Here is a 21,701-nt window from a genome sequence, read left to right as displayed (position 1 = left end):
TCGTGGCATATCGGATCCGATGACGGTAAGGGAATTGACGGTGAAGGATCTCATGGCATATCGGATGCGCATCCGAAGACGGTAAGGGAATTACGGTAAAGGATCTCGTGGCATATCGGATGCGCATCCGATGACGGTTTTATATACATATATATATATTATATAAATTTTAGTTTTACACTATTATGTAAGTGCAAGCCCTAGTGAGCTCACACAACTGTTTGACAGTCCTGGCTCCTCCATCGTGTTGACAACATGATGAGAGAGATCAGACAGTCACAGCCAGGCAAAAAAGTCTTGGCTGCTCTGCCAAGTTGTCAACATGGTGAGAGAGATGAGGAAGTCACAGCCAGGCCGAATCAGTCCTGGCTGCTCCACCGTGTTGACAACATGATGAGAGAGATGAGGAAGTCACAACCAGGCCGAATCAGTCCTGGCTGCTCCACCGCGTTGACAACATGATGCGAGTGATGAGACAGTCACAGCCAGGCCGCATCAATCTTCGCCGCACTGCCTAGTTGTTAATAAGGCGAGAGAGATGGGACAGTCAGAGCCAGGCCGAATCAGTTCTGGCTGCTCCACCGTGTTGACAATAATTATGGTGAGAGAGATGAGACAGTCACAGCCAGGCCAAATCAGTCTTGGCTGCTCTGCCAAGTTGTCAACATGGTGAGAGAGATGAGGCAGTCACAGCCAGGCCGAATCAGTCCTGGCTGCTCCACCGTGTTGACAACATGATGAGAGAGATGAGGAAGTCACAACCAGGCCGAATCAGTCCTGGCTGCTCCACCGTGTTGACAACATGATGAGAGTGATGAGACAGTCACAGCCAGGCCGCATCAATCTTCGCCGCACTGCCTAGTTGTTAATATGGCGAGAGAGATGAGACAATCACAGCCAGGCCAAATCAGTCTCGGCTGCTCTGCCAAGTTGTCTACATGGTGAGAGAGATGAGAGACAGTCACAGCCAGGCCAAATCAGTCTTGGCTGCTCTGCCAAGTTGTCTATATGGTGAGAGAGATGAGACAGTCACAGCCAGGCGGCATCAGTCTTCGCCGCACTGCCTAGTTGTTAATATGTTGAGAGAGATGAGACAGTCACAGCCAGGCCAAATTAGTCTTGGCTGCTCTGCCAAGTTGTCAACATGGTGAGAGAGATGAGGAAGTCACAGCCATGCCGAATCAGTCCTGGCTGCTCCACCGTGTTAACAACATAATGAGAGAGATGAGATAGTCACAGCCACAGTACTTCGATCGTTTCTCCTCCGCACGTGCTAGGACGTGTCTGTCGGAGCTGACAGCTATCTCGATGATTAGGACCTCCTTTTCCTTCTCATAGAAGACGAGCATGTCGGGGTGCCGGTGTTTTATAGCCGGGCCCGTGGGGACTCGCGAGTCCCAGAGCAATCTCAGCTTCTTTCCAGAGTACGAGTGGTCATTGGAACCGGTGTAATGTTTTTGAGTGTTTCTGTTTTTGAGTGTTTCTGTTTTTGAGTGTTTCCCCTCATTGTTTGGGAACGCTCAAAAATAGATTGACAAGTTTTTCTGTGTATCCCCCCCCATTGAAAAGTCGTGGTCTCTCTAGCTGCCTATTGTTTGGAAACACTGACACATGGGAAACAACCACAGATGTTACACCGGCTTCTCAAGACCACATACCGATGGTATCCATCAATATGTGTCTCCTTGACTGATGTAAACAGTACCGGTACCATTATATAGAGGATGTAGGGGCATGCAATGGCTGTATGGGAGGATAGGTCATGCCCCAGACATCAACAATCGGTGATCCTCAATATTGGTCACCATGGCATGCATGCATGCATATCTTAGAATAAATTAACTATGTTGCATATACATGGCTGTATAGCAAAATAGTCAAAATTAGCAAAGATATGCACATGTCACTGTGCTACGAGTATTTGGTCAGCAGGCGTTCGTCTATCACGCGATCACAACCACTTCAAAACGTTGAGCAGATAAACGAAAGTTTGATACCTAACTAATTTCTGAAAGATCAATATTTTGGTTTTGCTAATGTGCCTTCACTAATATGTTCTTTCGTTTTCATCTCAAGAAATATCAACCTGAAAGTGATCTTGATTTTATCGATAGATACCTATTACACCAATTAATATTCTTATGTAAGAGTTTTTTAAATATATTTGTCATAACAATTTTACAATACCCAAAATATGGGTCATACCAGCAGAACACAGGCCTAGTCTACATATAGGCCCCTACTATAAATCAGATACTTGGTCGTGGTCAATTGGACAGATTACACTCGGAAGAGATTGTCCCCATGTTTATTAGAAATGTCTTTAGGACCGACTGACTGATGAGACTGCCCATATGATTATTGGAGATGTCTCTTGGACAAATTTCTCTTCGAGTAATTTCTAATTGAGGAGCCAGCACAATTAAATACTCCATTGGCATGTGTGATGTTATCATCAGTATCTTTGTCACAATTCTGTATCCACTTTCATCTCGGTTGTGTTGGCATTTGTTTCAGGTATCGCACATTCCCAGAAACCCAATGTTCTGTTGATTGTTGTGGATGATTTGAGACCAGCTATTGGCTGCTAGTGCTACGGCTAAAAATCAAAGGAGGACTGACAACGAATTTGAGGGCTTCTTTCCAAAATTACACTGTAGACAAATTGATCAAGTAAAGTATTTTTATGTAGATATTGACGTCAATTTGGTGGCACGTTTAAGATGACTGTGGTCCCAAGTAGTACTCAAGTTGTACTTAAAGAGTTGTCAGGTAGATATATGGCCGGATGCTGCCAATCTGCGCACACGTTGATGAGGCTAAAAGGGGTATTGGGAAATGAGCATTCCTCCTTCCATTCCGACTGAATACCAGTTTTAGTTACACCCGCGTTCGCGGCCACAACCATGGCAACAAGATGGAGTCTGCAGACCAGAATTCGCCACAAGACTGGTTTCTGCGTTTCGTTTCTGTGTTTCTGTGTTTCTGTTTCGTTTCTGTGTTTCTTGTTTTACAACTACCCCTGTTGACACACAGACCATGCAGACCTTGGCCTAGGAATTTTATGGTCAGGGGTGAAATCCCAAGGTGTATTGTAACAGTGACAAACAGAAATATTGCTTCAAATTTGCCAAGGGTTTGTGGATGAAAATGTGACTCCTGAGAGTTGAAAGTGGGTAGAACGCCAGGGGCAGGGGTAGACGGGAGTGAGAATTCTGGCCTTATGATAGTCATCCTCGGTCACCTTGAAGTCACTATCACTATCAGGTTTTCAGTTCTTTCATGACAGACCCCTTCATGAATTTGATGATGAATACTTGTTTCATCATCTCTGCCTCAGCTTACAATATTTGAACGAAATCTCATGGACATCAGATAGAAACCAATGCATAAGCATACACTGCTTCTCTGCATCAAAATCATTGAAGATATATAGCAACTGTTCCTTGACCAATCCATGACTCATCATTATATAACATTATGTAACAATTCATGGCACGAATTCAGCAACACATTGAGTGCATTCGATCTAATCCACTAATCCACATACCCATATTGCACAAAGTGTTATGAACATAGTAAGACAGGTAAACCTAACACAGCAGGTGGTGTCTGTAGTGCAATATCAGATGTCTAGGAGGAAGGCCTTTGAGTGCAATCAATCAGCTTATCTGACCAACATCCAGCTGAAAGGCATTCCACCTATTTTGCTCATCTTTTGCTAACGGGGTCTGGCTGTCATGGAGACTTTAAATGTAGACAGATTATGTCTTATTTTCTCGACCCTTCACATTGTTTACACTTCTTTTGCATGTTTTTGAATCAGTTTTAAATTAATAATCATACATTTTAACCCTTTGCTGATTTGCATTACTCATTCCATGCTATTGAACAGAAATCCAAAAATCGAAACTGATATGTACTGTGTAGGCCTATCCACTAAGTGTTGTATGTGATATAGGCCTACTTCATGCCTATGAACTGTACTATTAGTTGATGTAGGGCCTTACATGCAGTCAGATTCAGAATTAGTCATTTTATTTCAGACTCTTTTACTGGTTGCAGTATCCTGCAAGACCCGAGTCCTGTCACAGTTTGCTTCGCAATCTCATTGAGGCACTGATGCATCATATCACTCTTCAAGGACAAGGCTGTAGGCCTATCGGCACGATACCTCCTTATTGAGAATGTGACCAAATTAACATCTATTATCTGTTGAGGTGGATTCATAACAAAGCATGTGAACATTTTTTCTCTCTTTTTAATGAATCGACATACTTGTTGGATTTCAACGCATTCACAGAGTATAAGTGCATACCCTTGGGGCATTGGGTGCCAGAGCCAATGATGACATGTGCCAATATATTGTTATTTGTGATTACATATATATTCCTTGTATAAAACAAACAGCGCTCCATAGTATTAAGTCATATTTGACAAAACTATTAGCTCTTGAGTTAAGTTTAGCTTCAGAATTAAAAGGTGGGCGTGGCACATTCAGATATAGCTTTGAGAAGATGAACTCCTCAAATTTCTTTAAAAGTCAATATTATTTAAAACTTTCTGTTGCAGACTGTTGTGAACATCTAGGGGAATCTGGAAATGGCAGAAATACTGAACTGGGGTCAAAACTGGCTCTTCACTAGGGCAGAGACATGTATTCATCCACAGGCGGAAGTGTGGCACTGACACATAGTCTGTACTGAACTGTGAAGCTGTGGTAAATACATGACTGTGATGGGTGAAAGTTGATTTATTCTTCAATCTTTGGTGGATATTTAATCTACAGAGCCAGGTCATAATGGGGATATACTTTTTGATGACGATTTGTGACGATTTCATGGCAATGCTGTACACAAATCAATTTTTCTCAGGCAATCGGTATTGGAATGTTTTGAATTTTTACTATTATTTTGATAAAAGCCTCTTCATAACACATATAGAATTTGGTGGGAATTAAAGCACCCTTGGTGTACTTTTTTCACCAACCTATATTCATTATAATGTACACAGAATGTACACGCTGGCTAATAGAGGTCTCTGGCCTTAAGTACCATTCCGTGCTTGAGGTAAAACTGTAGCATCCTGAAATGCACTATGTAGTTGGTCTTATCCTTTTATGTCAGTATCAGTTTCTCTACATTTGATCTTTTATCATCACCAGTAACTCTTTCATGTAAGGGCTGAGTTCATAATCTTCAATGCAGAGACTTGGGACAGAATGGAAAATTCCTCGACTTGAATTTGATGTTTTGTGGATAAGTCAAGTCTACCGCAAAGAAATAGCCTACATCACAATCCTTAGGTATTGACATAATCCATCTTAAATAGAGGTTATCATCATCTGTTGAATCAATAATTGTCATATCAAAACTACGGTTGAGGTTCTATCATAGCCCAACCGTAAAGGTTATTAGCACCAATGTACAGGAGTTTGTGGTTATCATCGGCCTTAACATGTCTTGTTCCCATAACACCTGAAATTCCACCTATTATTGCCTTTTCAAATGTAAGTAAAATGTTGCTATCTGTTAGAAGTTCTAGGTTTATTCCTGTGTGTTTCAAACCAGCTTGCCATGTAAGACCTGGTGCTGATTAACAGTGACATGGATCAATCTGAAAGTAGTTTAAATTTACTTACCTGAACATCTCAAATAAATCAGCTAAAAGTGACACATCAGTTTTTAGGTAAAGGTCAATGAATTCTCCATGATTTCTTAGGTTAAAATTAACCCATATGGCTTTAACTTCATCATAGGCAGAATCAGATGCCATTTCATTCTTTAATTCATCAAAGAACATAGACTTATCTAGGTAGGTTACATTGTAGCTTTCATCAGACGTGTAAAATGAATAAGGAACTGATCCTTTCTTCCTCAATAGTTTGAAGTCTGCAGTATCGGGGAACATCTGTCTTATAATTTTGGAGTCATCGTCTACAATTGATTTTGTTATTAACCAGGTTTTCGAAGAAATACCTGGTTATTAAATTACCGAAAGTGCCGGGCGGTCGGGCGGTCGGGTGGTCGGGCGGTCAGGCGGTCGGGCGGTCTGGCGGTTGGGCGGTCGGGCGGTTGCTGTTCTCTTGTGACACTGATTACTTTAAAACGACTGGAGATTTTCTGTTGAATCTTTTTTTGTATACTGCTGGTAAGTAGACGTTGGTTCCTTTCGAAATCCAACTCGATTTGATTCATGGTTTAGCCACCAGAGGGCGCTTTGTGAAAAAACAAAATCTACCATAAGTTCTTTGTAAGGGTGGGTTTCTCACCAGATTTTTATGGTAGGCTTTACAGGTGATGGCACACGATATATCACACAATTTTTTTATTTCATCAATTTTTTAATCCTATAGGTGGCGTGTTATGAAAAACTCGTATTGATTCTCGTCTCACTGATAACTTTTTTTTTTTTGTAATATATATTTTTATTTCCCTAGTACTTTCTTTTTTTACATTTTAAATTTTACATTATACATTTTTCTTTTTTTCTATATTTACATTTCACGGAAAAAAAACAACCTTTTTGTGGAGGCCGAGTATGGAAAGGGTAAAGGATTGTTAGTATTCTTTAAAGTCCTTAATTATACATAGGGAAAGTTTTGAAATATAAAAGTGCACTATTGGTGCATGTGCAGAGGTGCAGGTGCATGGAACATGTTTGTTTGTTGTTTTTTTTTTTGATTGTAAGGGGTTGGGCTCTATTTGTTTAAACGATATTTTTCCATTTTTGGTAATGTTCATTGGGGTTTGTGTAATTCTTTTCTATATTAGCTTTGTATTTGATGATGTTTTGTAGTTTTTTAAAATTTAAGTCCTCTTCCTTAAGTTTTGATGTGTAAATGAATTCTTTTATGATTAATTTTAGCTGTTCAATAAGACATGACCCCTTTATATCTCCCAGCAGAACATTGGTTTTATTGAAGTTGTAAGTTATTTGTTTTTGTTTTAAGAAATCTCCCATTTGAAGCCATATATTTTTAGATTTTTGACAGTCCCAGAATAAATGTTCTATAGTTTCAGTGTATATTGTGCAAAAGGAGCAGTTTGTTGTATTTGCAAGTTTTGCTTGGTATAGGAATATATTTGTTGGAATAATTCGGTGTAGGATTTTAAATTGTAGGGCTCTTAGTCTGGTATCTTTGGTGCATGTTGATGGTATGGTGTAGAGTTTGTTCCAAGCCTCTTCATCTGTAGTTTCCCCTAATTTTTCCTTCCATTTGTTCTGTGTGCTGATAGCTTTGATGGTTGTCTTCTCTATCATTTTTGAGTAGGTGAACCTGTTTGGTTTTGGGGTATTCTGTATTTTTTTTAGTAGTTGATCTTGTATCGTTCCTAATTTTTGCCTTTTAGTTTGTCTTTCCAGGTTTTGGGTACTGCCCTTTTTAATCCTATATACTGTAGGAAGTTACTTCAGTCGCCAACTGTGGTTTTTATGTCATTCCATGTTTTGAAGTTTCCCTGATTGTCAATTATGTCATTTATGTGTGTTATTCCTCTTTGATACCATTCTTTGATGAAAAATGAGTTTCTTCCTATTTTTATCTTGCAGTTGTAGAATAATGGTTCATTTCTTGGATCTTCCTCTTCTAATCTATTTTGGAATTTTAACTCATACCAAGCCCGAAACACATCTTTCCAAAAAGGGTTTAGATGTTCGTAGAAAGATGGTTTTTCCTCCTTTGCAAGCCAAATATAATTACCTCCATATTTTTCGGTATAGGTATTGAGAAGTATTTTCCAGTCATCGAAGTCTAAGTCATTTAGGATCCGTTTTATCCATGTTATTTTAAGGCTTTTGCAGAAAGTTTCTATGTGTGGGATCTTTAGCCCTCCTTCTTCTGGTTTGTTATACATGACTGTGCGCTTGATTTTGTCCGTGTTACCCCATATGAAATGAAAGCAGGCGTTTTGTAGTTCTTTGAGAATATTTTCTGGGGGGTTTGGAAGAGCAGTAAAAAGATGAACTATTTTTGGTAGTGCTAGAGATTTTATGATGGTAGTTTTCCCAAAGATTGTAAGGTTTCTTGATGTCCATATGTTGAGGGTATTTTTTAAAGCTTGGCATTTTCTTCAGATAGTTACCTCTTGTAATATCTTCCTCATCCAAGTTGAAGTCAATGCCTAACAGTGTGAACTTTCCCTTATGTTGCCAAACTAAATCTTTCCCTGCTCCTTGATTATAAAAGGTCCCATCATCTCCTAATTTTATAGCAACTGTTTTTGCTCACTGATAACTTTGAAACGACTGGAGATTTTCTTTTGATTTTCCCTTTTAGCCATTGACACCCTTTAGAACTCCTGAACAGACCAAGTGTGGGTTCCGCAGGATGAGCAGTTTGGCCACTAGGTGGCACAGAGCGAAATTTTCCAAAAACTGTTCCAGAAGCTGATTTCTCCCAATTCTTTAAGTTGGGGATCATGAAACAAATCTGATCATAGAGAGCAAAGCTTTCTCTTTCATTATCAATAAGCGTAGTTCATGAATTTTGCACCAGGTGGTGTTACTAACGCAATTTAGTGAGCACCCCATCGGGGGGCATTTTAAATTTTGCGCGAGTTATCCCACGTGCAGTCCCACGTGAAGCCAACGTCACGTCTCGGAGTCTGCGCAGTTCAGAAGCAAGGAGACAGTGCCGGAGAACGCTTCGTGTCTAGCTATTATACGCAGATACAAGAGGTAAGTTCTCATCGAATTCACAACTTCATGGGCGATTTTGGCTGCCTGTGTTATTGCAGGTATTGATGAAACATTAGGGAAGGCTTGGATTGTTCAATTGATTGAGATTGATTTGAGAAATAGTTTGTCGACGATCGTTGAAAGATGATCCAAAATGCAGCTTGGTCTAACGACGTACGGTAACTCAACTGCGTAGTTGCATTCCGGCTTTTTAGGTGGTCAAAACTTGGGTCCTGAGACTTGTGCAGATCTGCAATTTAAAATCTAGGGGGTGGGGGGAGGTGGGGGCGAGATGGGTCTTAAGTTCATGTCTTCTCAGTTCCCAGAAGTGTCAGATTTCATAGAAATCGCGGCTTAAATTGACGCCGCCGATCCAGAGTTGTAGAACGCTTTTAACGGGTCTCGACGAATAATTTATGCGTCATACTTCTTTAAACCAATGAAATAAAAGCCCGGGTAAAAATGTTGTCAATGGGATTCCTTATTTGGTCACGCTACTCATTCATGTAGGAAGACAGTTGCCGGCTTGAACCGAGATCGTATGGTAGGCCTACCCGTTCTTTGTTTTTACTGTTCCGTTAGCACCTATTTTCACACGAATAAAAGTAAGATATGGATTAAATCTGGACATCATATAAAGGCCATACCAATGACTTTTTTCAATGTTTCTTGTCACAGTCAGTTACAAGGCCATACCAATGATATTTTTTATTATTTCTTGTCCCAGTCATGTTAGAATCCATGGCCCTTGGGCACAGCAATATATATTGGTGTCTTGTTCTTACCATTGCACATAAGGCCATACCAATGAATGTTTTTTATTGTTTCTTGTTCCAGTCAGTTAGAATCCATTAGTCCTTTGGTCACATCAATGGATATTGGTTTCTCGTCCCTAGCATAGCAGATAAGGCCATACCAATGATATAATATTTATTGTTTTTTTGTCCCAGTCATGTTAGAATCCATGGCCCTTGGGCACAGCAATAGATATTGGTGGCTTGTCCTTACCATTGCACATAAGGCCATACCAATGAATGTGTTTTATTGTTTCTTGTCCCAGTCAGTTAGAATCCATTAGTCCTTTGGTCACATCAATGGATATTGGTTTCTTGTCCCCACCACAGCAGATAAGGCCATACCAATGATATTTTTTATTGTTTCTTGTCCCAGTCATATTAGAATCCATGGCCCTTGGGCACAGCAATAGATACTGGTGTCTTGTCCTTACCATTGCACATAAGGCCATACCAATGAATGTTTTTTATTGTTTCTTGTCCCAGTCAGTTAGAATCCATTAGTCCTTTGGTCACATCAATGGATATTGGTTTCTTGTCCCTACCATAGCAGATAAGGCCATACCAATGATATTTTTTATTGTTTCTTGTCCCAGTCATGTTAGAATCCATGGCCCTTGGGCACAGCAATAGATATTGGTACACTTTAACTCCTTTCTTTAGATATATAATCATGCCAAAACTGAAGAAAACATCAAATACTATGAAAGCACACCGTCATGCCATTTATATAGCTGAAAAGAGACAGGTCAGTTCATTCATTTCAAATCGTAACTATGACATGTCTCATCCTTACAATATTTCATTCTCAACTTCATCTTTAAACACAAAAATGAGATGATGATATAGATGACAGCTTAAAGTCCTTTTTTTCCAACCATCACTTCCTCAACTCCTCTTCCACCAATAGCACTGTCAACCATTTTTTCCAAGACAATTCACTATCATCCCTGACCTCGCACACACCTTCATCAAATCCATTGTACAATTTCTTTTTTCTTTCCAGAACTACAAGAAAGTTGAATATTTTGTAGGCAACACTGATATCACTGATGATGTCATCATGGCAGCCATGAACCTTATGCATCTTTATGCAAATCGCCTCAAATACGAAGGACATATCGGTTACTATTCTCCAGCAGAGTTGCACTTTCTATCTCAAAGTGAAGATTCAAACAAACGTCCACCACCAATACCAGTAGACAAGGACTCAATATTAATCCATCCTCTAAAAAACCATTGGAGTACATCATACTATCATTCTACGTCTAAAAGAATTTACATCTACGATTCTTTAATGTCCTCGGAACATTTGCAACAAACATTCCTCCAGTTATGCCTTGTCTACAACCAGATAAACAATGATAATGTGGAATATGTTGATGTGATGCAACAATCAAGTGACCCAATTTGTGGCATCATGGCCATAGCCTTTGCATTCCCATGTCTACTTGGATTGAACCCGAAAAAAAAAAACTTATGATATTGGAAATACTAACAGTCGTTCATTCACGGGATGCCGCCTCCAAGCACTAATCACCACTGTTTCCATAAACATGAAGATGTCCACCCCCTCGGATTTATACTGAAATCTTCACTGGCTGAAATCAGCATCACGGTACAACAATTCATCACTAGTTAGTTCAGGTATATACTAGTACTCTCAAGAGAGTCTTGCTACTTATACAGCCATACATATGCAATGAAGACTACAGCCATCTTCATCATGCACCATTTACTTACAGTAAGGTACTTACACTTCAGTTCAGTTCATTCTCAATGTTTTCAGACTCGATGAATAATTGAGAAATGACACACATTCTAATATACTAGTACACAAAATGCATCAATGATTAAATACAGATGCTTGTAGTCTTCATCACATATCTATGCCTGTGTAACTTCAGTTATGCTAACTCCATGAAGGTACTGTAATTTCTAAATAAAAACTTCTCATATACAACTTTGAAATTAACTTCTTCTTCTTGACTGCATAAAAATCATTCCCACAACCATTTTCAACCTGAACACTTCTTACTTCATATTGCACATCTTTTCAACTCTCCCAACCCTTCCTATTCCATATTGAAACTAAACAAACATATAATTTTCGAAAACCTGGTTATTTGCCACGCCCAGCGTGCATCTTGTGTTATCTAAACTGGACTGTAGGAATCTGTACGAGTCTAAGAATCTAAAACACCCGAACCGTAATGAAATGTATTGTTCTGCTGTTCGGCAAGTAATTTAAGTTTCTTATTTTGAGGTAATTTAGTCATTAAATCTTTAATGAATAGGTGAGAATCATAATTACTTAGATTGTGAAAAAACACTGGAACGAACATGGCTTTCTTTTCATTCAGATTGCAAGAGCTATGAGCAGCACCTCTAACACTACCAGTGTAGTGATCATGGTCCTTGACCTTATCATACCCTAGCAACTCATTGCAGTAGTAACATTGTCATGATTGTGTTTCTTCGTGGTATCTCTTACAGTCTTCATCTGTTATTATTAGAGGAAAGTTACTGTTCAATAGATTAGAGAATTGTTCTTCCATTTTGATAAGCCAATTACAGAACACATCAACAACATCAGAACCTCTATGACTTAAATGCTGATTATTGTAAAGATATTGATAATCAGAGTTAACATAAACTCCAACTGCTGATGCGTTCTGTTTAAAACGTGTTTTACTAGTACTCTCTACTGATACTACAGGTATGTTTATTGACTCAAAATCTGCACAGATAACAAAAGGAACTCTATTCTTTATTGAATGTTTTTCAAACTTAAGTTGAGACAATTTACTATTTGGTTCTGGCAAACTAATCTTACAATATTCATGTTCATTACATTTCTTCTTATGATTCTAAAGTGTAGATTTACGATAAAAGAAATTCATGCATCTCCTGCAGAGATACACAGTATTAGTACCATTCCTGAAGAACATATTGATGTCAGTTATGTACATGAAATGACCCTTGAAATAAAGAATATCAATGACGTCATTATCTCATAATTCTTACCATTACCGGACAGGTAGAGGGGTTCTAATTTGTTATGGTAGGCACTCCAAGGAAGGATACATCACATGTCATACCCACTTCAGTTTAAACTACATAATACGCATGTAGCATGTTTCCCAACCAGGATGAATTCCCAACCACCAAACATCTATACGGTGAGCACGGTGGCCCCTGGCCGTTTCATAATACTACAAGCAATGTTTTCCGAAGCCGGCTTGCACATGATACCAGGTGTTCGGGCGGTACTGAGGATACCGAGAGATCCCAATGTAGGAATTACTAAGTGAATAAGGCAATGTTCCGTAACAAGTTGCAACACAAGACGCTCAGCGGGGATTTAAGAGGCTTGGAAAGGCGGAAGATCATGCTGTGGCGGGATGTATGATTGAACGTTTGATGACGGCTACGTACTTGCTCCCTTTTGTCTGGTTACTCTAAAATCAAATCGATGGATTTTCTTGATCATTCGCACCTTATCAATGTATGTTGGTCTTATATAACTTGGTAAGCAAAATCAAAATGTTTTCTCTTTATGTTTTACAGTTGCATTTCAACGTTTTCGGTGACCACCACATCTCAGTCGACCGTAAAACTAGTCATCAATTGAATGAAATGGCCAGGGCCATTGTGCTCACCTCATGTGGAGGAAAGATGGATAAAGAGCATGGTCTTGTGTCATGTAGTGTTAGGTTTGATGTAGGTCCAAGCAATTACAATTTCCCCAAAATGGCCAATTTACAGTACATTCGACCTCTGTGACCTTGAAAAGTAGGTCAAATCAAAGAAGACCCGGGTGACACATTGAATGGTTGTTAGAATTAGATGTACCTATGATATAAAATTGGTGCCAATCGGGCAAGTCATTACTAGGAATAATGGCATTTTGAAGAATTTAGGATTTGGCCCCCTCCCTGGAGGCCAAACGGCAAATCAGATCGCACCAAACTTCGGTACCTGAGATCACCTGACCAAGGGGTACATGTGTACTTAATTTGTGATCAATAGTCATTGCATTTAAGAAACGTGCCATAGTTACGGCCCGACGGCGAATTTACGCCATTTGACCTCTGTGACCTTGACAAGAAGGTCAAATTAAAAACCTGTGTGACATATACTGTATGGTGGTTAGATGTATCCATGATATCAAATTGGTGGCAATCGGGCAAGAAGTTAAGGAATAATCACATTTTTAAGGTTTTTGGATTTTGCCCCCTGGTGGTCAAGTGGTGAATCATATTGGACCAAACTTCGGTCCCTGAGATCACCTGACTAAGGGGTAAATGTGTACCAAATTTGGTATCAATAGTCATTGCAGTTTAGAAACGTGCCATCGTTACATCCTAACGGCCAATTTACACCATTTGACCTCTGTGACCTTGAAAAGGAGGTCAAATCAAAAACCCGGAGGATATATGATGCACCTTTGCTAGAAGTACCTACCATATTTTTTTCAAAATTTCCCGACTACTATTAAGGGAGATATTGCTTATTTTCACTTTTAACGTTTGGCCCCCTGGTGGCCAAACCATGAAACGAATCGGACCGAAACTTGGTCTCCCAGGTGTCATTACATAAGGGTACATGTGTACCAAGTTTCAACTCAATAGCTCTAACAGTTACGAAACGTGCCCTGCTAACGGACGACGGACGACGACGACGACGACGACGACGACGACGACGACGACGACGACGGACGACGGACGCCACGGTATGGGATAAGCTCACCTCTGCTAAGAGGTGAGCTAAAAAGGAAGGATCCTGGTATGTCTAACCATTTAGAAGTGTGAAAGGGTGAAGTGACCAAGAAAAATGGCACCACCAGACCCAGACTCAACTGCTGCTTCCGCTGTGCATGGTGCAGTGCATGCAGTGCCTGCAACAATGGCACCCATGATGCCGGTACAACCGCCTGCTGCTCTTGATCAGACTGATAAGGAATCTTCTGTGAAGACTTGGAAGGTCTACAAACAAATGTGGGAGAACTTTGCAACAGTTGCTGAGCTTGACAGGCTATCAGACTACTAGATAGCAACTTTTAAAAATGCTATTAGTGCTCAAGGACACAAAATATTCAATGGAATGACTTTTGATGCTACAAAAGGCGAGTCTGCTGATAGTCTAGACTGTATCATTGTGAAATTTGACAATTATATCATCGGTTCTGTCAATGAAACGTATGAACGATTCAAATTCAATTCTCGCAACCAGTAACAGGGAATAGGTAGAAGCATACTTCGCTGTGCTTAAGGATGCAATTTTTGTGCCTGCCTGTCAGATACGCTTATCCGTGATAGGATTGTCCTCGGAATTCTCAATAATTCCACACGCAAGAAACTGCTTCAGGAACGTAAACTGACACTCTAAAAGACAATTGATATTTGTAAAACCGCTGAACTTAGTTCATCCCAACTGAAAGTGATTGGTTCTGGTGCCAAATTTGACGAAATCAACAAGGTCCTCATCAAGAAAAAGCGCGATTCGAGACCAAAAGTTGGTCATGTCAAGAAAAGGACAGAAGAAAGTTTGAATACTCATCATAGTAGCACCAGTGCTGCTAGTGGTGATATCAACTGTCGTTATAGTGCAACTCACCATGCCAAGGATAGACGTCAATGCCCAGCCTGGGGTAAAGACTGCTCCAAGTGTGGGGGACGTAATCATTTCGCAAAACGCTGTAAATCGGAACGTACCAATGTGCATGCAATTGCCGATGATTCCGCTGAATCAGATAGTGAAATCGAGTATATTAGTTATGTGCAAGCAATAAATAAACTGGACTCAGAAAAGTCGAATGCTGAAACTGAGATCTTTGCTGAAATGAAAGTGAATCGCCATCGTGTGAAATTTCAGATAGACTGCGGTGCTGCAGTCAACGTGTTGCCACGCAAATATCTCGAAAAATCGTTTGAACTCTCAAAATGCTCAAAGATTCTGCAAATGTGTAACGCCACGAACATTGTGCCGGTAGGCAAGTGTCGCCTACATGTGGCAAACGTGAAAACCAAAGAGAAGTATTTAGTCGAGTTCGTTGTTGTCGATGATGACCTCATGCCTCTTCTAGGTGTGAGCGCGAGTCAGAAAATGAATCTCATAACAGTCAATGATGACAATTTCAAACGTATCAATGCTTGTACTGCATTGAATGAGCCGCTTGTGCAGGAATACCGGGATGTATTTGACAATTCCCCAGTTGGAAAATGTGAGGGACTTGTTCACCTTGAAGTGGATAATAGTGTCAAACCGGTAGTGAGCCCGCCGCGTAAGGCTCGAGTTTTTACCACGTTAGACTTAGCTAGCGGCTATTGGCATTGTGAATTAGATAGGGAGAGTAGCCTCCTGACCACTTTCCAAACTTCGAAAGGCTGGAAAAGATGGTGCCGCCTTCCATTTGGGATTTCCATAAGTTCTAAATATTCCAAAGAAAGCTAGCCAAAGCATTAGCTGGCCTGCCCGGAGTACTTTTTATCGCTGATGACGTATTCGCCTATGGAGTTGGAGATACGTACGATGAAGCTGTGAAAGATCACGATGTAAACCTGAGAAACCTGTTCGAACGTTGCCGTGAACGAGGTATCGTGTTCAACTTGGATAAGACGGAACTCCGTAAACCGCAGATCGTGTTCACTGGTCATGTGTTGACGAGTGAAGGACTGAAAGCTGATCCGAAAAAGACCGAAAAGTCGATGAAACGTCAAGAAGATCGCGCCGCGATAGGCAGGTTCATCGGATTCATTCAGTATCTCGCGAGATTCATGCCAAAGCTATCCGATGTACTTGAACAGCTGCGAAAATTGATGAACTCTGACTCCGATCAATTTGAATGGACCAAAGTCCATGAGGATGCATTTGAAAAGATTAAAAAGTTGGCTACCGAAAGTCCTATTTTGGCCTACTATGATCCGAAACTTGAACTGACTATCTAATGTGACGCCAGTGAAAAAGGGCTAGGAAGCACCTTGCTCCAGCAGGGTAAACCCCTGTGTTATGCTACTCGTGCATTGACGGACACTGAGACACGATATGCACAAATCGAGAAGGAGATGCTTGCGATTGTTTTCTTCTTAGAAAGGTTCCATCAGTTCGTTTACATATGGCCATCATACCCGTATTTTGAGTGACCACAAGCCACTTGAAGTGATAATAAAGAAAAAACTTGCATGTGCTCCGAAACGACTGCAAAGAATGATCATGAAAACACAGCAGTATGACATTGAGATACAGTACCTCAAAGGTAAGGAGACGCATGTCGCAGATATATTGTCCCGGTCATATATGCCGAACACTGATAAACCAACTGAATACGATAGGGTGAACCTAACGAAAGTGCTTCCAATCAGTGATGAAAAACTGTCTCAACTGAGACGAGAAACGGCTGCCGATGAAGAACTTCAGACTTTGAAAAATGTTGTGCTGAAAGGTTGGCCGAACCGACCTGAAATGGTTCCCATGTCAATCTGTCAATACTTCCTGTTCGGGATGAGATCACTGTTGAGGACCAATTGATATTTCGAGGTCCCAGCGTAATTGTGCCGAAAGTGTTGAGAGAAACAATGAAGAAACTTTTGCATTCGTCGCATACGGGTGCAGAAGGATGTCTTCGCAGGGCAAGGAGTGTATCTATTGGCCTGGTTTACGCAAGGAACTGAAAACACTAGTCTTTGGTTGTGAAGTGCGTCGCGAATTTGAAAGAGCCCAAAAGAAAGAGACAATCAAAAATCATGATATTCCCTTACGACCTTGAGAAACCGTCAGAACTGATCTGTTTGAATTAGCAAACAAAACCTATCTGATCACTGTTGACTACCTGAGCAATATTTGGGACATCGATAGATTGAAAAACGCTACATCTATCTACATGACTCTGAAATATTTCGCAAATTTGCCAAGGATTGGGACTTTAAACATGAACTGATTAGTCCGCGCCACAGTCAAAGCAATGGCAAAATCGAAGCAGCTTTCAAATCTGCAAAGAATCTAATCCGTAAACCAATCAGATCAGGAACTGATCCATACCTCGCCATATCGGATCAGAGGAACACCCCAACTCAAGGTCTCCCGAACAGCCCAGTGCAACGTCTTCATGGTCGTCACACACGTACCCTGTTACCAGTCAAACGCCAGCTACTTGCTCCAAAAAAGCCGTCAATTGGTACAGACTCGAGCTGACCTGAAATCCAGTCAAGAAAGACAACAGACACGCCAAAGATATGCAACCCCTAGAAGTCGGTGATACTGTTCGAATCCAGCCTACAGCAAAGGGGGAAAAGTCATGGAAAAAGGCTACCGTGACGTTCAAATTGAGAGATCGATCATACAAAGTCGACGCAGGAAATCGTAAATTTCGCCGTAATTGTATACATCTTCAAAAAAACGGTGAAAGAAATGGAAACGATGGATAATTCAGAAAATAACGTTACGCCACCAGAAAGCACTCCGCCAGTGCAGAACGGTTCTGTGAACGATACCGCGAAACCTATTGAACCTGGCACCGAGACAGAACCTTGCTACCATACAAGATCTGGACGCGCAGTGTAAAAACCCGCAAAATACAATGATCATGTACCATAGGAGTGATGTGCTAGCTGAAAATCTGGTTGTGGTGGCTGCTGCCTTGAATGTCATCAATAACTTCTTAACGCGTTATACCTTTAATGAATGACTTAATGATCTCTCTCGTGACACATCTGACCTTACATTCTTTCTCTTGAAAACGGTTTAAAATAGTTATTTGTTCTGGGTTTAGCATTTCCTCCCGTCTTCTAACGCACACGCAACAGCAGCAGCAGCTGGCCACCGGACCAATTCCGGGGGCGCTGGACGGAGCCGTCTTCACGGCTGCAAACCCTACCAAAAATTGCCACAAAGATTTACACTCCCCCCGAATCATCACAATGATGATTCCAACATCAATAAAAATCTTTGCAAAATTCCTATGGAAAAGACAAGTTTCCAAATTCCAGCACAATCTTCACAAGAATGAAATACTAGTATTTATCACAAGAATTAAATTTCACACAAAGATAGTCCACTCTTCGGAAGATATTAGTTTATACCGATATATAGTCCATGATCAGGAAGATATCAGTTTATACTGATATATAGTCCAACAAATACAGAATGCGAATTAAAGCGCAGTAATATTAATCTCAATGGAAATCTCAATTTAGACACAAAGCGCAATGATTACGGCGCGTTTTGAGATAAATTCTTAACACAACATAGATTATATCTGCACTCTCAAACTAGAGAAGACAATTGAAACAGCGGATTGTTCTGATGTCTTATGCGAAACTTTAGAAATATGATAATGCGTTGGAATGGGTAGACTGACAAACCCAACAATAAGAAGACTGGAACAGGGGATTATTATGCCCCTCGGCACAGTTCCAGTTCATCGCGAGCAAGATGTGATGCAGGCATTATATGCACCACCAAATTATTTCTGAATTGCGCAATACTTGTAGTTCAGTTCACGTTTGGATGAGACTCGTTTAGTCTCATTAGTGTCTGCATATTCCTGACACAAATATATAATATTGACGCGAGTAGCTCATATTTCGACACGTTAGTCCGTTCCTTCAGCCTCCAGTAGTACGATGCTCTTCACTGGCCTGGCATACGTTCCCTTGCTTGTCTTGAGTTGCACCGTTCGCATGTTGTTGTCTGCTGTTGACGGATTTACAGCGGTGATTCGTCCCATTGGGTAATGTCCTCGATGTCGAAGTTTCATGTCTTCGACGAGTAGAACGACGTCGCCAACTTGGAAGTTACGTGTTTCCTTGAGCTGTTTTGTCCTCTCTGGCAGTGAGGTCAAGTACTCGAGATGAAATCAATGCCAGAAAATGTCGACCATGGCTTGGACTTGATGGAAGTGGTTGCGAACCATCAAGTCACGGTCGACAAATACCCCTGGAGCATAGGTTGCAGCTGGTTCTGGATTGAGGAGATCGTTTGGCGTTAACGGCTGTATGTCGTCAGGGCTGTTGCTCTGAGCACATAGAGGACGACTATTGTAGAGGAACTCACATTCAGCAACGATCGTCATCAGCTGGTCCTCTGTTGGCGTCCTGTCTTTTAACGTTCCTAGGAGGGCTCTTCGCAGTGACCTGAATGGCCTTTCAAAGAGACAATTCCGATTGTGCCTTGGGAATGTTCGGGACCCAGCAGATTTCCTTCTGTCTCAAGAAATCTTCTACTGCTGAGTTGTTGTAGACATCTTGAAGTTCATTCAGTTCCTTTATCCCTGCCGCAAACGTCCCAGCACAATCAGTCGACAGCTTCTGGGGCCTGGATTGACGGGCAATGAATTTTCTTAGAGCGTTCAGGAATGCAGGCACGGTCATATCAGGCAAGACTTCGAAATGAACGGCCTTGATTGTAAATGACACCAGTCCCAGGATGTACCGTTTTGGCGCGCTGCGTCCCATCTTGATGAGTACAGGACCCATTATGTCACATCCTGTGTGCAGCCATGCACTACCAACAGCGACCCTGGAGACTGGCAGAGTTCCTTGTACTTGCTCCTTGGGTAATGCGACTGTCCGAATGCATGTTTTGCATGTCTCCTGTATCTTGTAGCTCAGCCTTGTCCCGTGGATGATCCAATGTTTCCTGATCATGTACAGTAAGGTCTTCGGTGGAGCGTGCATGTATGACTCATGGTAGTATCTGGCTATGATCATTGTCAGGTGATGACTGTTTGGCAGAAGTAGCTGATGTTTCCTGTTGTATGGCAAACTCGACTCAGAAAGACGGGCTCCAACTCTCAGTGATCCCTTGGGGTCGATGAATGGGCAAAGCTTCTGGAATTGACTATGCTTAATTTTTGGACCAATGTTCCCCAATTTCTTGATATCGCTGCTGAATTCCTGTCTCTGAACATATCGAACTATTGCTTCACCAGCATCTTGAATTTCACTTCCTTTAATCCTTTCTTTCAACCCGGTGTAGTTGACTGCATTGCGTCCAAGGCGAGTGTCCTTGTTCTATATGATAAAGCGTATTAACCATGCTACTGCCACTCTCAACTTTGCCCAGCTAGAGTGGTGATGTACTAACTTCATCAGGGGGTCCTCCTTAACTTCTGTAGCCAAAACTGTAACAGTCACATCCTTCTTCACTTCTGGATGGTCGTCAGGGAGATTCCCAATCTCCGGCATACTAGGCCAATCCTCCTCAATATTCTGCAGAAAACTAGGCCCATGGTGGAACAGTTCATGTCTCAGAAAGTTCTCCACAGTTAACCCTCAACTACATACATCGGCCGGGTTCATCTCTCCTCGGACATGACGGATCTCGATTTTCAGCTTCTCCTTTAGATCTCTAATTTCCTGCAGCCTGTTTGCTACAAAAGGCAAAAAGCGTCTCTTGGAATTCTGTACCATCATGAGAACTGCCGAGCCGTCTGTCCACTGATATATCCTAAGGAAGCTGCAATCCGACTCTTTGATGACAAACTTGACCCCCCCCCCTCTTCGACAGCAGCATGGCTTGCACCTCAATCCTAGGAATCGTCTTGACCTTGGTGGGAGTTACCAGGGCCTTTGCAAGCAGGAATGAGATGTGACATGCTCCTTCTTCGTTGGTCGACTTTATGAAGATCTCAAATCCAAGTCCTGTCTCTGAGCCATCAGAGAACGCATGCAACTCTCTTGATACTATCTTGCCAAATCCCTTTGGTACTACTGCTCGTTCTCTCTTGAAATCTGCCAACTTCTGTATTGACTGCAGCCATTTCTGAACTTGAGTGGCTTCCAACTCTTGGTAATGGCTCGTCCCAGCCATACCCCTTAGCTGTTATATCTTGTAGAATTTGCCTCGGTATGAGCGTCACAGGGGCTACACTTCCTTCTGGGTCGAACATAGCGGCTATGTTACCGAGCAGCCCTCTTCTTGTTAAAGGCCTTTCCTTTTCTCTTGTTTTGAAACCAAATGTGTCATCGGTGACATTCCATTTGACACCAAGGACTCGTTCTTCGTGTTCACATCCCATCTCAAGATCGGAAGATTCCTTCATTGAAGGTGCCTGCAGCTCTGGTTTAACCAACTCTAGAAGACTTCTCTCAGTTGTTACAAACTTGGCCAGCTCAAATCCAGTTTTGCCATAAAGTTTGAAGATCTCTGAGACGACTATGACTGCCAGCTCAGGCCCCAAAGACTTAAGGATGTCATCTACATAACTGTTTCTGAGTCCCGTCTTGA

General features: G+C 41.3%; 1 protein-coding gene across 4 annotated transcripts in view; it reads right to left on the bottom strand.

Annotated features, from left to right (window-relative positions):
- The window catches only part of LOC135485889 (elongator complex protein 3), a 680,015-nt gene that overhangs the window by 213,023 nt on the left and 445,291 nt on the right, over positions 1-21,701 (bottom strand). The gene's annotated exons all lie outside the window — the stretch shown is intronic.

This window comes from Lineus longissimus, chromosome 4 (genome assembly GCF_910592395.1).
Source record: "Lineus longissimus chromosome 4, tnLinLong1.2, whole genome shotgun sequence".
NCBI classification, from domain to species: Eukaryota; Metazoa; Nemertea; class Pilidiophora; order Heteronemertea; family Lineidae; genus Lineus; species Lineus longissimus.
Note: the sequence above shows the minus strand (reverse complement) of the source record. Positions and strands in the feature narration are given on the sequence as shown.